Here is a 15,575-nt window from a genome sequence, read left to right as displayed (position 1 = left end):
AAATTAATCTAATTTCTGTTTGTTTGATTGTAATTTATTTATTTATTTTTGGATCAAAAGATCCAATATATTTCAGGCAATCTCGAGAATTACATATAATGTAGCCAAACCCAAACTATCACTTAACTCAGTATGATGTGCTTATTCCGAAAAAAAAAAAGAAAAAGAAAAGAAAAAAGAAAGAAAAGAAAAGAAAACTTGATACCTGATTTGGTGATACCTGATCTAAAAACTAAGTATTGACCAAGATTGCAATCTTTTAATCAATTTTTTTGGACCATTCCTAAAATTCTTGTTTTAATCGTCAAATAATGTGAATTTTCATTTTAAGCAGAATCTGAATTACATATAGGGCCTATATAAGAGTATTTAGACCCTTTCAGAAAGAAATATGTGTGATAGTAATTGGGTTACTCACAATTTTAGTTTAGTGAGGCTTTTTTTGTAAGTGTACTTTAATTATTACGAGTTTTTCTTGCCATGGTAGAAGGCAAATTATTATTGCGTGTAGTTTAACTATGTATTCAAATCAGAAACAAAAAGTAAATTCCCTCTATTTCCTCTAGATCCAGATAACCCATTAGACCTAAGACAGATTTTTAGGCACCACTTAACATCATTTCCGCAGAAACATGGCGCTGGGTCGTTTTCAGTGGGCGAAGCTTATAGAACTTTTTCAAGTCTATTTACTTCATTAATATTGTATATACAGTATATAAAATAAATATTTTATTTATTCCACACGCTATTCTTTTAAATTAAAGCAAATAAAAAAGGAAATTTCTGTTATAGCAAGCATACTTGGGGTTACTTAAGAGTCTTCATCCTGGCGAAATTAAAATACCGCTAATTTTACAGTATTTATATGATATCTTCAAATAGATAAAAGATAATCGGAATGTGGAACAAGAGCACCCTAGACAATATTATTTTGCATGAGAAACCGTTATCACGACTCACTTATCTGCTTTCGATTTCGAGTCATTTTGAATTTCGACATTTATTTTCGCGTTTCTAAACAGCTTAAAACGGAAAGCCGCTAGGTGACTTGTGATAACGGCACCTCACGCAAAATAATATTGTCTAGGGTGCTCTTGTTCCATATTTCAATTATCTTTTATCTATTTGAAGATATCACATAATTACTGTAAAATTAGCGGTATTTTAATTTCGCCGGGATGAAGACTCTTAAGCTTCACCGTAAGCATGAACAAAGTCAACTACAGGATTAAAATCCATGAGGTAATAAATATGTAGAAGGTTAAATCCAAGTCTGCATGTATTGTAATGTAGACTTACAACAAATCTGCTGATTTAAACTTAAAAACATTGTCTAAAGATAAGTCTTTCATGCTGAAAGGTATGGAGGAGATAAAACAATTGAATATATAAACCATCAACTGATATTTTCTACAAAGTACGTTCTCTTGATGTGTGGAATTAATTACACTTTCATGATTAGATGGAAAAGGTTTGTCACATATCAGCACAAAGATTGAGTTTAATGGAATTTCAGAATACACTACAAAATGGCCATTCATCAATTAAGAAAAAAGTAAGTGCAGCTTGTTTTTAGTATAAAGTTGCACCTATTTATTACAACTTTATAATCGGATGCACATCATGAATGCGGATTGCTATTATATGAATCATCGATTTGTTCTCAAATGTTTAACACTGATTAACTGACACTATGTCATCGTGCTATATGATCATTCTCATCTAGAGTTCGCTTAAAGGACTGTGGAGATTCTTCGTGAAATGCAGTAAGGGACTCCATATTTAAACAATCTCCATGTTCACCTGATCTAGTTTCTGCTGTTTTTAACTTCCTTCCTATCATCATAAACAGTTTTTTCTGTCAACGAAAACTCACTGATAGTAAAGTAATCCGTCTTGATGTTGGTAAATTTTCTTTAAAACATATCATTGAATGGATTTGTTTTTGAAATAGAATCTAGGTTTCAATAAAATGGCGATGTACGTTAGAAATGCAGCTATAGACAGCTTCAAGTAAACATATGTTGTTGTTTACAGATTCAAGTTGACATATGTCCATCGGATACTTGATCATAGCAACAATCTTATGAAATGGAAGTGTTCACCTAATACATTTGAGGAAAAATATTTCTTTCTTTCCTTTCTTTTTCTTTTCTTTTTTTTTCTTTTTTTTTGTAATAATAAAATTAATACAATAATGGCGTTTATATCTTCATTTTTTTTTTTAGATTATATTTAATTTGCTCGAACTTGTCATTTACAAACATAGTATAAAAGAACAAATAATTTACCAGTGTGTCATGTGTATAGAAATAACATATTAAAAATGACAAAATTAAAACGTTAAATATAAGAAAGAATGGCGTGCAGTCGAAGTGGTTTTGAAGCGACAAAATTATGGAAAAAACAGAAAAAAACGATCGTCGTAGATTTATGTCTACTTAAGAACTTGATTTTTCAAACAAATTTGCTGTAAACAAATCAATATATCTTCTTCTCAGAGAAAGAGTCGCACGGTGAAAACATGCATTAATTTCAACCATGTTTACTTGCACGTAGAAAAGAACGAGTTTGCATTATTTGTCCTTGCATCAGCTTCTTCAAATATTTGTTTAATGTCGCTTGTCACGGTATTATGCAAGAAAATGTTATTTCACCATTTTAAAAGACGGTACAAGGAAAAAAAAGTATACATAATATATTTACTGTTACAGAAAAGAAGGTAACGAGGAGAGATGAGGTATTTTGTCTTGATGGCACTCTTGAGCCATATGTCATAACCAAATTTTTTTTAAGTAGTCAAATCACCAGAGAGAGAGAAAGAAAATCAGAATCAAAAGAATATAATATTTGGCTCGTACCAACTTCGTTCAAATGGGCTGTAAAAAAAATTTGAACATTTTTTTTTTTTTTGAACCGAAAACTGAAATGCGATCAATCTTAGAAAAGTCAAGCAGACATGACACCGAGAACAGTCGAGATGAATATACGACCAGCAGCCTCTTCTTTCGCCGTCTCCATAAAGAGATCTTGCCATAAATCAAGGTGTAATTTCTCGTCCCGAGAGAACCACCTTCTTATTCTTCGCTCACTGAGAAACAGGTCACCTGCAAATTTCTCCGTCTGCTGCTTTTTCTTTTAAGGACTTAGTCGTCGTTCCATTTTTCTTTTCTTTTATGATTTCACTTTCCTCAGCTCTTACGTAGTGCACATACAGGAGAACTCTGTTTTTACTTTAAAAATATCTTTGCTTTTTGCATGTCCATTACAGAAAGCATTTTAAGACATATCTCAAGCAGTAAATACACAAGAGACGTAAATAAAGTTGTTACTTCATAGGTACAGACATAATCTGCATTATTTATGGATCAATCACTGTTCAAAATGAGACTCTTGGGATTCAGTGACGTTGCTAGAAGGTTTTCATACTCACCCAACCCAAGACTTAATTTGAGGAAGATATGTTTACATACTCGTTTCTTTCAGGATGTTTTGAGCTAGTTTCAACGGGGGATTCGTGGCAGTTTAGTGGGTGCCTACCTACCAATTTAACAGCTCGGCTTCGATTTCCAGTGGATGCAGGATACTTTCCCGTTCTGCCCTTGTTGCAATGCGGCTCTAAGATTTAAATAATATGGGGAAATTCTTCATCCCCTCTTTAGACCCCCTAAAAATTAAAAATATTAACTTTCGGCAATTTTGCTGTGGGTATGTCCCGAAAAGCTATAATCATGCCAAATTTAATCATTGTAGCTCTACAGGAAGTGCTCAATAATTTGGGGGTGTAAAAGGTATTCCATATAAATAACACGGGAGAGATTTAAGTTCAGATAAAACCACTCTAAAGTTGGATTTTTTATTTTTCCTGATTTACTTAGGTAAAACGAAAATGTACAAACATACTGAATTTCAAGGTTTTATTCCAATTCTTAGTATCTAAAACATGAGATAATAGGTCCAAAAAGGGCCCATTTAAATAACATAGAGAAATTCTTCATCCCTTCTTTAGACCCCCTAAAAATTAAAAATATTCACTTATGGCAATTTTCCTATCAGTTAGTTCCGGAAAGCTACAATCATGCCAAATTTAATCATTGTAGCCCTACAGGAAGTGTTCAATAATTTATGTCAGCTCATGTAGTTTTATATATAGTTAGGATATCACTTGGCAAACTTATTATTTTTTTCTATCATCGCTGTAGTTTTACAGATTTCATTTACAGAAACAGAAGCAAGACATTGAAATTCATGATACAATTTACACCTTTTAAAGAAATGTTATGAACACATTGAATTAGAGACTCTTCCCTCTCTGAGGAACATTAGTTCACAAGTAAGGAAGTCAAGTATCCTAAGATAGAACTTACTTTAATATTAGCAACTTCTTAGCGTAAACTTGTCTCCACGGCAACGAAGCGTGCTTGGAAAACCACATAGACTCAAGGATGAGGAATGTAGCTAACATACAGCGTTAAGACCAGAAGATAGGACATTCAAGGCGAGGGTCAGTACTGTGAGCACTGAAAAAAAAGCCTCGTACCGTGTATTAACTTGGGCACATGCTAGACAAAAGCCTCTCCAATGCTGTGACTGAAAAACACAGTCAATGCACTCAGGATTCTCTACTGTCTCTCTATGTCTAGGCTTGGTAGCCTTCCTCTCATCAATATATGCCCTGCCTAAATCTTCTCACCCTAGGCAAAGTTCCGGTCTCATATTTAAAGCTGCTTAGTCTCATGAGTTCCAGACTTATGCTTATGTGATCTTCATGTGACAAAATGAGCGTGGGATTGAGTGAGCATAAGGTCGAGTAAAACTGATGTCGAAATTACGTTGTGAGCATAAGGTTGAGTGGGTGTGATGTCGAAATAATGATGTAAGTATGAGGTCGAATGAGCATGTTGTCGAAAGGATACACGTGTGAGGTCGAGTACGTATGGTGCCGGATTAACGGCATGAGCGTAAGGTTGAGTGAGGTTAGGTTAAAGTGGACACCTTAGCTTATACCACATTTAGTAGTGTTACCACATCAAAGATAGATAAACTATCAGGACAAATGTAATTTCTCGCGCAATATGGAAAAAAAAATAATAGTTTACTCTTCAATGATTTCGGTATTTCAGTATGATTTCTTGTCCGATTTATTGGAAATAAATCAAAATTAGTGAAAAATAATGCAAATTATACCCACACTTTTTGCATCTTTATACAAGAACATAAAGTAACAATTGCTATCTCACAATTAATGAAACGCTGAAGGACTTTTCGCTGCAGTTAACTTCCTGACTTGGGGTTCACGTTTGTACGTAAATTACATTAGTTTGGTATTGATTGGGTAAGTGTCATACTCAAAAGTGTTTCCGAGTTTAGTTCTCTCCTTGGATTAGATATTATGAAAAAAAAATCATATTAAGATACAAATTTTCAAAAATCCTGGAACGATATTAATTTCGGAGCCCCTTGATGAAATTCTGCATATGTTACTTTTTTTATTTATGGTTTAACGTCTTACAAACCACCGAGACTAACGGGAGACAATGATGATGGGACGGATGATTATGGTGGAATGAATCAAGTGGGAGAAAATGGGAGACCCCGAAAAAAACCCACCAAAGCTCATTTGGCAAGGACTGAGATCGTACAAAGGATCCACACACAAGAGGCAAACGCTCTATCACCGTGATCCCACGTAAGCTACTGTTTTGCACATCTGTTTAGTTATGGTTGCAATATTATATGCATGAACAAGCCATCATGCTGAATATAACATTAAGAAGTTACGATTTTTTCTGTTCCTATAAAAATCATTCAATATTTTTTACATGTATTTGAATGATTTTTTTTTTACTTGGACTAAAGTTAGTTTTGCTGTTGTTGAAATAAGTGGATGTCAGTGAGAAATTAGTGTTTTTTTCTTTTATGAATGAAAGATTGTTGATGTTAAGACAAGCAACCATTACAGTGCTGACAGCACTAATTTAGAAGATGGAAAGGAGGGCTCGATGAACTCAAGTTTGTATTGTTAGTTTTATGTTTTGAAACATGATGTGTGAACCAAGGATATTATAAAATAGAGGATCTGCCCGTACAACAAAATCGTGAAGCCATACGTCAGAGCTTCGCAACACCTACTCTGCTCACTCCGCGCCACTAAGATCGCAATGTTTCGAGCCAACAATCATGGCGGAAACGAGAGTAGCCAATCATACGATGCTCGATTGTTTTTCGGCTTCATTTAGTTCATATGATGAAGATACATATGGGCAGATCCTCTATTTTATAACATTCTTGGTGTGAACCAACTAAGATGGTTGCATTTATGGGGCGTTAAATATGATGATCACTTCAACTTTCGTGTAAGAAATTCGAAATTTTAAATACTATTGAAGAAAAATCACTGGGCGTTTATATTATTATTATTATTATTATTATTATTATTATTATTATTATTATTATTATTATTATTATTATTATTATTATTATTATTATTATTATTATTATTATATTATCTATTTTACAATACAAAAATATGGATAACGCATGTCTGAACCCTAAATTTGACGGCTCACGAATTGGAAACCAAAAGCCTGCCCCAATATTTCATAATAATAGCAGATGGAAGTGTACCGCCATGCCAATTTTGATTCAGATAGGATGAATTTGTATGGTAGTTCAGTGAACAAGGATATAAAGTTCACTTTTGAACATTTTGAGCGTATTTCAGCTTTCAGATCTCTGTCTCAAGCTTCTTTCGGATTCGTGTCCAGACATTGTAAATAATTCTTATAACGTAGGAAACAGTGCTAAGATTGCCATGTACTTAAGCGTACCATGCACATTTTATGTCTCTTTATTCTCGCAGTTTTGGTAATTGGATTTAATTCCTTTGCATTATGAATTCTGTAGACTAGTTTTTCAGAGAAGAATTAAACGAGGGATGAAAATTAGATATGCCTCCATATTTTCATCTTTTTTCATTAACTCTTTGGCGTATGGAACCCGGAGGTTCAGTGTCGCGTTCACAAAAACTTTCCATTGACTTCTGTCCTTAGCCAACCGGATACAGTTTCTACTTTGTATTTCTATTTCTGCAAGATAATCATAATATTGTCCTTCCATCTGTGTCTAGGTCTTCCTATCTTCCAAATAAAAGTTTTCTGATTGGATTTCAGGTAAAACTTTGAAAGCATTTCTACTTTCTTCCATTCTAGCTACATGACCTGCCCACTTGAGTTTCCTAGACTTGATTGTACTAACAATGTTGGGTAAACGATATAAATTATGCAATTCCTTATGAAGTTTCCTCCATTCTCCATTCTCGTGCCTATTGGGTCCAAATATTCGTCTCAGAATTTTATTCTCAGATATTTTTAGTTTCCGTTCTTCCCTCAGAGCAAGCGACCACGTTTCAACATCATACAATACAACATGCATGATTATCGTGTTATGTATTTTAAGCTTCAATCTTCTCGTCAGAATTCGAATAATAGCACGAATTTCTTACTTTTATTTGACATTTAATTTCTTCCTGAATATGAGTTTGGACTACTAATATTGATGAGGTATTTGAAAGTATGTACTTAGTCGAAAGTATTATTTAATGTTTTGATGTCTCCATAATTTGCAGTATTACGATCCCGGGAAATTTCCATATATTTAATTATTTTTTCTGCATTTACTTCTAAATCCATGTCTCTGCAAGCATTTAATAAGGTCTCTGCACTTCTTTTTATTGTACTCCTATCATCCCCTATCAGATTTACATCATCAGCATACGCCATAACCTGGCCAATACAATTCAGCTCTAGACCCTAGTTGCTATCTTCGATTTTCGTTATAGCGTACTTCAGAACAAAGTTGAATTCAACTTTGCTTCACACTTCACGAAATTCGAAATTGGACCAAGAACTGATTTTCCAATTTGATAAATATTACTAATAAATGTTGTAAAGCAACATTATTTTAATTTTAGTCTCATATATTCTTGGCAATTTGTCCTCTTACTGATGTCACACAAGTGTTATCGAAAGAACTCTTCTTTAGATACGATACAAAAAAGAAACATGCTGATAGATAAAATAGGATGGTTTCATCTACCCACGCTAGCATGACTATCGACGAGGAAAAAGTATAGCGTTCGACAGTATTTCATCAAATGACGTATCATATATATTTACTCTGATAAATGCAGTACAAAAAAGAAACAAAACAATTCAATCAACTAAAAGCATGTTGACTAAACTAGATGCTAGCTAAACTATGCTTAGATCTTTAATGTCAAAAAGTGAACATAAAAATACGAGAATATAAAACATTGAACATTTTTAGTTAATGAATATACACTCTTTTGTTGATCAAATTCCTTATATTAAAGTGTTTTTTCCTGTAGAAAACTACTTAGCAAAATTGCCACATGCCCATATTGTTTACAACAATCTACCTGTTCTACCTTTCCTTGTTCTATTTTTGGTATCATAAACATGTTTTCCTTTTTCCTGTCTCTTATAATTCAAATAAAATATGTTACATTTCAGAGAAGAAGTATCTAGTCATTGTAGATATTACGATTCAAAATATCGCGTAAAAACATTCAATATACTTATTAATTTCGTATTTAAAAAGCAGCGTATGAAAGACATTTTTGCATAGTTTCTAGTATCATATCCACCTATTTTCTTCCCCAATTCACTTACTTTAATTTAGTAGTTTTAATGTCAATTATCTATATTTCTTTTCCTATTTCTTACCCACCTACCTGAGTAGTCTAAAATCCCAACTCTGACCTCCTTCAAGTTTTGCTTCCATTCTTCTATGTTTTGTTGCTACTATTGCGTCCTTATCATCTACAATACGTCACTGCCAATATTATATTCCCAGCTACTTTTTGACTTCTCCAGTGATCTTGTGTTATAAAATTTTCCCCTCGCTATATTGCCATGATCTTTATTTTTGGCATCCTAACCAGATTAACTACCATACTCTTTTAGTATCTTTACACTTTTGTATTTTTCGTTTGGTGATTTCATTTTACCCTTCATTTTTCTTATTCTTAGGGATTAAGATTAAGAAATATATGTCTTGGACTTTCGACATGTGTGGCCATCTTAGTCCGTCCCGTATGAAAGATGACGTCCTCGGCGATCACATTACCCAGAGAAGTGGAAAGGGAAGAAAGCGGCCAGGGACTTTTATGTTAGGTACAATTCCGGCACTTACCTGGCGGAATGATGAAGATCCAGGAAAGACCTCATAGCTGTCCTAAAAGAGACTTTTACAGCTTTCTCACTGATTTTATTCATTGGGAATCGAATTCGAAAACGCTCGCACCAAAGGCCAGAGTGTTAGGATTTCGTTCTTCTTGTTTCAGGACATAGCTTTTTTACTTTTATTTTATTTTCAAATTGTAGAAGTCTATTTTCTGTTTTGGTTGCCAGTGTCTAAGTCTATGACTCAAATCTATAGATTAGTACTAGTTTGATCATTACCATCTATATTCTAATTTTGGTCGTCTGATTCAATATTTTATATTCAAACGTCAACTGGAGGAAATAATATATTTTTAATAGCAACTGTCATCCTCGCTTGGAGTTTTCATCTATTTGCTCTTCTTATATACCATTTTTCTAATTATGTGACTTTTTTACTACTTCGATTTCCTGATTATTAATTTTCTATTTTCCCGTCTTCTGTACTTTTCAACACACTTAGCACAATTGGTTTCGACTTCTCGGTAAATTCCACTTCTTTGGCTCCTTCCTGTAATGCTTTGAACGTTTCTGACACTTTCATCTTAAATCTACCGACTGCAACTGAGCCATTGTTCGTTTCTCCATTACAGGTTTATTATTGTTGTAATTGGTTAGTTTCTGTTATTTTCAGGTTTTCAAGATATTTGTTAATTTTAGCAGTTATGCGTTTACGTCACTAATAAACCATATCATGAATATAATTCTAAGGCCAACATAATTATACGTATTATGTCATACATTGTAAAACAAATTTTCGATATAAACCCCTGTATTTAATAAAATTTATTTTAATGAATGGAAATTTCCACTATTTCTAAAGTATTGAGTTCCGATTAACACATTCTATAAATTAACACTAATATTTAACTAGTTACTTATCTTTGAAGCCAATAATTATCAAAATTACCGGGGTTATTTTTGTAATCTTGTCAATAATACATTCAATATGTTTTATATTTGCATGTCACGACGTCGGATATGTAAATCTCTTATGAGAACCTATGAAAAAGCCGACGAGTATGTATATAGATTCGATTATTTTTATCTGTAGAATTTAACATATATTTATATTATATCCTGAACAAATAATAGCCAATGTATTGTGAAATGTAAGTGGAAAATACTATCGCACCATAGCTAAGAAAATGCAAAGAATCTAAATATTTTATTTACATTTTATCCTGGGCTAAAATAATACATTGTTACTGTTAGAAAATATTGTTACTGGAATAGCAGTAAGCTTCTCGGGAGAATAGGGACGAATTTTGGATCAGCAAAATGTTTAAGTGAGAGATGAGAAGGAACCTAAGTCATAATCATGTATTGGTACAAACAAAAACTTTTGTTTAGTGGTCCCCTTAACCAAATTGTGACGCTTACTAATCGGGGCAGTTAGGAAGATCCCGATTTTTTTGCAGTTGATGCGGCAATCAGATTTTCTCTTTCTCATTTAAACTATTATTATTATTATTAGGTCGATGCATAAGTTCGTGCGGTTTTCTTTTGTATTGGCAACAATGCGGTGTGAAGCGATTGTTTATTGTTCTTCCGTTGTTTTACAGTAGTTTGGAGTTTGTGTGTTGTGAAACACAGGTTTTCTTCATTACGAACGTATTATTGTATAATTTCAGACAAACTAATATGAAATGTCAAGTTGAAAAAATGATCATTTTCGTCACATTTTACTCTTTGACCCTTCCCTGACCTTGCCTCCTCAGATTTCCATCTTTTCCGCTCTCTTTCTAACCACATTCAGGGGCAACTGTTTCCTGGTGAAGCTTGCTTCTTTTCACCAATGGTTAACAGATTTTTTCTAGTCAAAACCAAAACAATTCTACAGGCGAGACATTGAACTGCTACCTGAACGTTGGCAGAAGGCCATAGAGAGTGAAGGTGAATACATCACTGAGTGATAGTGAGTTAATGTGAGTGACAGTAAAATGTATACATGTATTGTTACAGTCGTAGGATATGTTAATGTTATGTCTATGTTGTATTTCCATTTGAATTAACACAACAGCAGAATAAATATAAAATGTAAAATATAAGAACCGCACGAACTTATGCATCGAACATAGCAGTTTATTTATTTATTATTGCAATACAACTACGTTATCACCCGCACAACCTGTTAATTGAATGCTATTTTTAATATAGATGTTTCCAGTGCTTTGCTACTGACGTAGTACAGATATATTTTTCCTGAAATTTAAAATTTTGCAGTTTCTGTTATTTTGCTATTGCAGTTTTTGCTATTTTTGTATTTACGAAATAACATTTTCAATTTGAGTCTATTTGAAAGGTGAAACAAGAGCATATCATATTATTTGAAAAGATAATAAAATCAATAGTTTGCAACACCTGCTAATTTCTTCCATTTTTTTAGATTTTGACTTTGCAGCTGCTAATATTCCACTTAAATGAAAGGGAAGCAGTTAGTGGTTGGCGTAAATACCATCAGAAATTGTTTTCTACTATTTTATGTATTTTCTTGCTTTAAATGTTCCTCCATATTTGATATATTATCAATTCATAATGCTCTGTTGTTGACCATTTTAATATTAATTGATTTTTTCTCTACTTAATGGTTCTTTTCGGACTTCCTGACTTTCCTTCCGTACGTTTCTTTCTGATATCTTCTTTTCTGTTCTGTTATTTTTATCATTTTCTTCTTCCTTACTTGTATTCCCTGCATTATGCTCATTTCACCAATGGCTAACAGATTTTTTCTAGTCGAAACCAAAACAATTCTACAGGCGAGACATTGAACTGCTACCTGAACGTTGGCAGAAGGCCATAGAGAGTGGAGGTGAATACATCGCTGAGTGATAGTGAGTTAATGTGAGTGACAGTAAAATGTATACATGTATTGTTACAGTCGTAGGATATTTTAATGTTATGTCTATGTTGTATTTCCATTTGAATTAACACAACAGCAGAATAAATATAAAATGTAAAATATAAGAACCGCACGAACTTATGCATCGAACATAGCAGTTTATTTATTTATTATTGCAATACAACTACGTTATCACCCGCACAACCTGTTAATTGAATGCTATTTTTAATATAGATGTCAAAGTATCTTGATATGATAAAATATCAAAGTATTTTTAATATGTTCATTATTTCTTGCATTCCTGAGAGTATCATTCATTTTTACCTCTGGATAAATCTGTTTCAGGCTGAAATAATTTTCCCTTCTTTCCACTTCCATTTTCCCATGTTTCCTTTTATTTCGTGTAGGTATCTATCAATTTCTCTTGCTTTCATCTTCCTACTTACTTCCTTAGCAATATTCATTTTTATATCGATAGATGTATGTATATTTCTCCTTTCGTATTACAGTTGTTTTTGTTATATATACATTTTTGAGATTTTCGTTACTTTCTTCAATTGTCTCACTAACTCCCTTATCATACTATTGTTCATTCTCTTTCATATGTTCTCCCCATCACACTTCCTGTAGCTTGTTCTACAATCTTCCTCACTTCTTATTATTGCGCAATTTCCCCTCTTTTACGTCTATTTTATTTCTTCAAGAGAGCTATTTCTAGTGCAAGTAAGTCAGTAGTTTTGTATTTCTCTAAGTATTACTTTCTGTATTTTGTATTACTGTCTGCAGTTCCCTGCAGAAGGTGACGCGTATGTCCTGGTCCTGTGTGAGAAACCTCGGCACGTATTTTGCTGGTACTCCTAGGTCGTGACATGAGCCGATGGAAATTTTAATATCCCACAATTTCATGGACAATCAGTCGACAATCGGATCTCACAAGTGCACAGACCTGGGCAATTGTCTTCTCAATTCAATTTATGGATTGGCGAACATGGCTGGAATTATTCTTTACGTTCATTCTTCCAGATCGGAAACGTGCGAACTACTAAAAATTAGTTGCATGATTTTCTTATGCCTTACCGAATGCTACTTCCAACATTTAGTATGTCTCTATGGCCCTTTTTTCAACTTTGAAATAAAAATTTAACACAGATTTGCTGCCCGTTCGATCACTCATTTCATCATCCGACATGAATCACCAAACACTCTGCAAGGAATCACATCTCACTCAACACTGCCTAGGCTCACGTGATGTGAAGTCATGATGAGATGTAGTTGAGCTATAGTTATTGCGTGATGAATAAAAAGAAACGGCCTGGGAATATATAGAATTTACAGAATATTCTTTTTTGATTTTCGAAGTTATTAATATCATTTAATTTAATCTAAATAAAAATTTAAATGGATGTTAAAATAAAATCACACCAAAAAAAGGAGAAAGGTTGTGGTCCCGTCTCAAAGTTTCTCATTTCATTCATCTTAAACATTCAACGAAACACATTTTACAGAATGTACTATTTCTTCTTTATACCGTAAAATAAATAATAAACATATAACGTGTCCTTCAGTTTTCAGTCCTCCTTTTCTAAATAAACGATCACAAAAACTTTCTCGTTTCTTCTTAAGTGGCAAGAGTTAAGAAAAGAAGATTCTTATAATAAAAAAATGAGTAGCAAATATTTCAATTTTTCCTTTTTATTATTATTATTAATATTATTTTTCTCTAAAGTAAGCTTATTGGTATGTTTAAAATGTGTTCTTAATCTTTCCTCTTTATTTTTTGGAATGTAAACATGTTTGTCTTTCTTTCTTTCAAAAGCTGAAAAGATGATGTAGAGAAAAAAAGAAGAAAAGAAGAAATATTATAAAAGAGCAGAGCATTTTGTTTAATGGATAGAGAAAGATGAAGACGATGAAAGATGGCGCTCAAGTGCAGAGCAAAAGATTAGCTGCAACTATGAATAATGACTCGAGTAAAAATTGAACTTGCCCAAGCAAATGGAAGAGGCATTTTTTTCTCTTCTACGCTGTCTGTTTTTCTTCTTTCTTTTCCTTCCTTTCTTCTTGCCGGCATTTGCCCATTTTTCCTCCAGTAAGCGTTTCTATCATCGCCATTTACAGCCTGTTCTCGAACTCCCGTCAACTCGCGAAAGAGGTGGAGGAGAAATGAATGTAAAGTATAGTGGCTGGGAGCCCTCTGAGTAAGAGACAGACGATTGGTAGCAAGTACACTTAGTAGTGGTTTACTCTGCAGGCGGCGATTATGAGAGAATACCCGTTGCAGCTTTTAAAAGAGAGAGAGAGAGGGAAAAAGAAGATTCTTCGTCTGATATACACTATATCTTCAGTGTTCCATTGCGTTCAAGTCAAGCAAACGTTCTGCAGACAAGTTTTTTCTCGATATCCAACTGTGCTACTCGATGTCCAGCAGAAGTAAATTTGCATTAATTCCATCTCTTTAAAAGTAATCGTTAGTGTATAATGCAGTTGCTTCGAGGTAATAGTGTCATTAAAAATAAAGGTACGGGAATTCTAATTTGGTATGGTAGAAGACCGGGGCTAGATTGTATGTGAAACATCATGTGATTGCACATCTCAGTGATGAGAAGGACGCTAAATTCTAAGCAATCATACAACCTAATTTGGTATTGAGCGCTGATTGGACAAGTTAGTCAAGATGAAATGAAATGAAATCTTTAAGTTTTACGTCCCACGTTTATGCCGGTTAGGCTAAAGGAGACGATGATGATGAGTAATGAATGAAATGGTGGAATGAAGAAAGTGGGAGGAAACGGGAGAACGGTGTTTGTCCACCACAAAGTTCACTTGGCGGGGACTGGGATCGAACCCGCGACCCCAAGCACCAGGGGTGAACGCTCTACCACTGAGCCACCGCGGCCCCCCTTAGTCAAGATGTGTTCAACAATCTATATCTGATTCTGATCTCTCTGTTCTCCAGCAGTTCGAATGAAATGTAGGTAGCTAATTCATTTAATATATATATATATATATAATTTTAAAAATCTTAATCATAATTATATATAAAACTACATGAACTCACTCACTGACATAACGTAACGGGTATTTCCGGTTGAGGTAGAAAGTTGAAACTTAGCATGATTATAGTTTTTCGGGACTAATCCACAGGGAAGTTGCCAAAAGTGAATTTTTTTCTTTTTTTATAGAAAAATATGGATCTAAAGCGCAATGAAGAAATTTCCCATGTTATTTAAATGGAACTTTTGTTTTGGAATAATCTCATAATTTAGGTACTTGCAATTGGAATGAAAACTTGAAATTCGGTATGTTCGTACGTATTCGTTAGCATTACCTTAGTAGATCGCCAAAAATAAAAATTTCCACCTTTAGTGGAGTTTTATGGGCATTAAAAATCCCAAAATTATTGGGCACTTCCTGTAAAGCTACAATGATTACGTTTGACATAATTGTAGTTTTCCGAGAGTAACCCACAGGAAAATTGATGAAAATGT

At 33.6% G+C, this 15,575-nt stretch overlaps 1 protein-coding gene across 2 annotated transcripts in view; it reads right to left on the bottom strand.

Annotated features, from left to right (window-relative positions):
- The window catches only part of LOC145664069 (nephrin-like), a 727,167-nt gene that overhangs the window by 520,466 nt on the left and 191,126 nt on the right, over positions 1-15,575 (bottom strand). The window lies entirely within an intron of this gene.

Source organism: Thermobia domestica, chromosome 11, assembly GCF_964235325.1.
Source record: "Thermobia domestica chromosome 11, izTheDome1.hap1.1, whole genome shotgun sequence".
Classification (NCBI taxonomy): domain Eukaryota; kingdom Metazoa; phylum Arthropoda; class Insecta; order Zygentoma; family Lepismatidae; genus Thermobia; species Thermobia domestica.
Note: the sequence above shows the minus strand (reverse complement) of the source record. Positions and strands in the feature narration are given on the sequence as shown.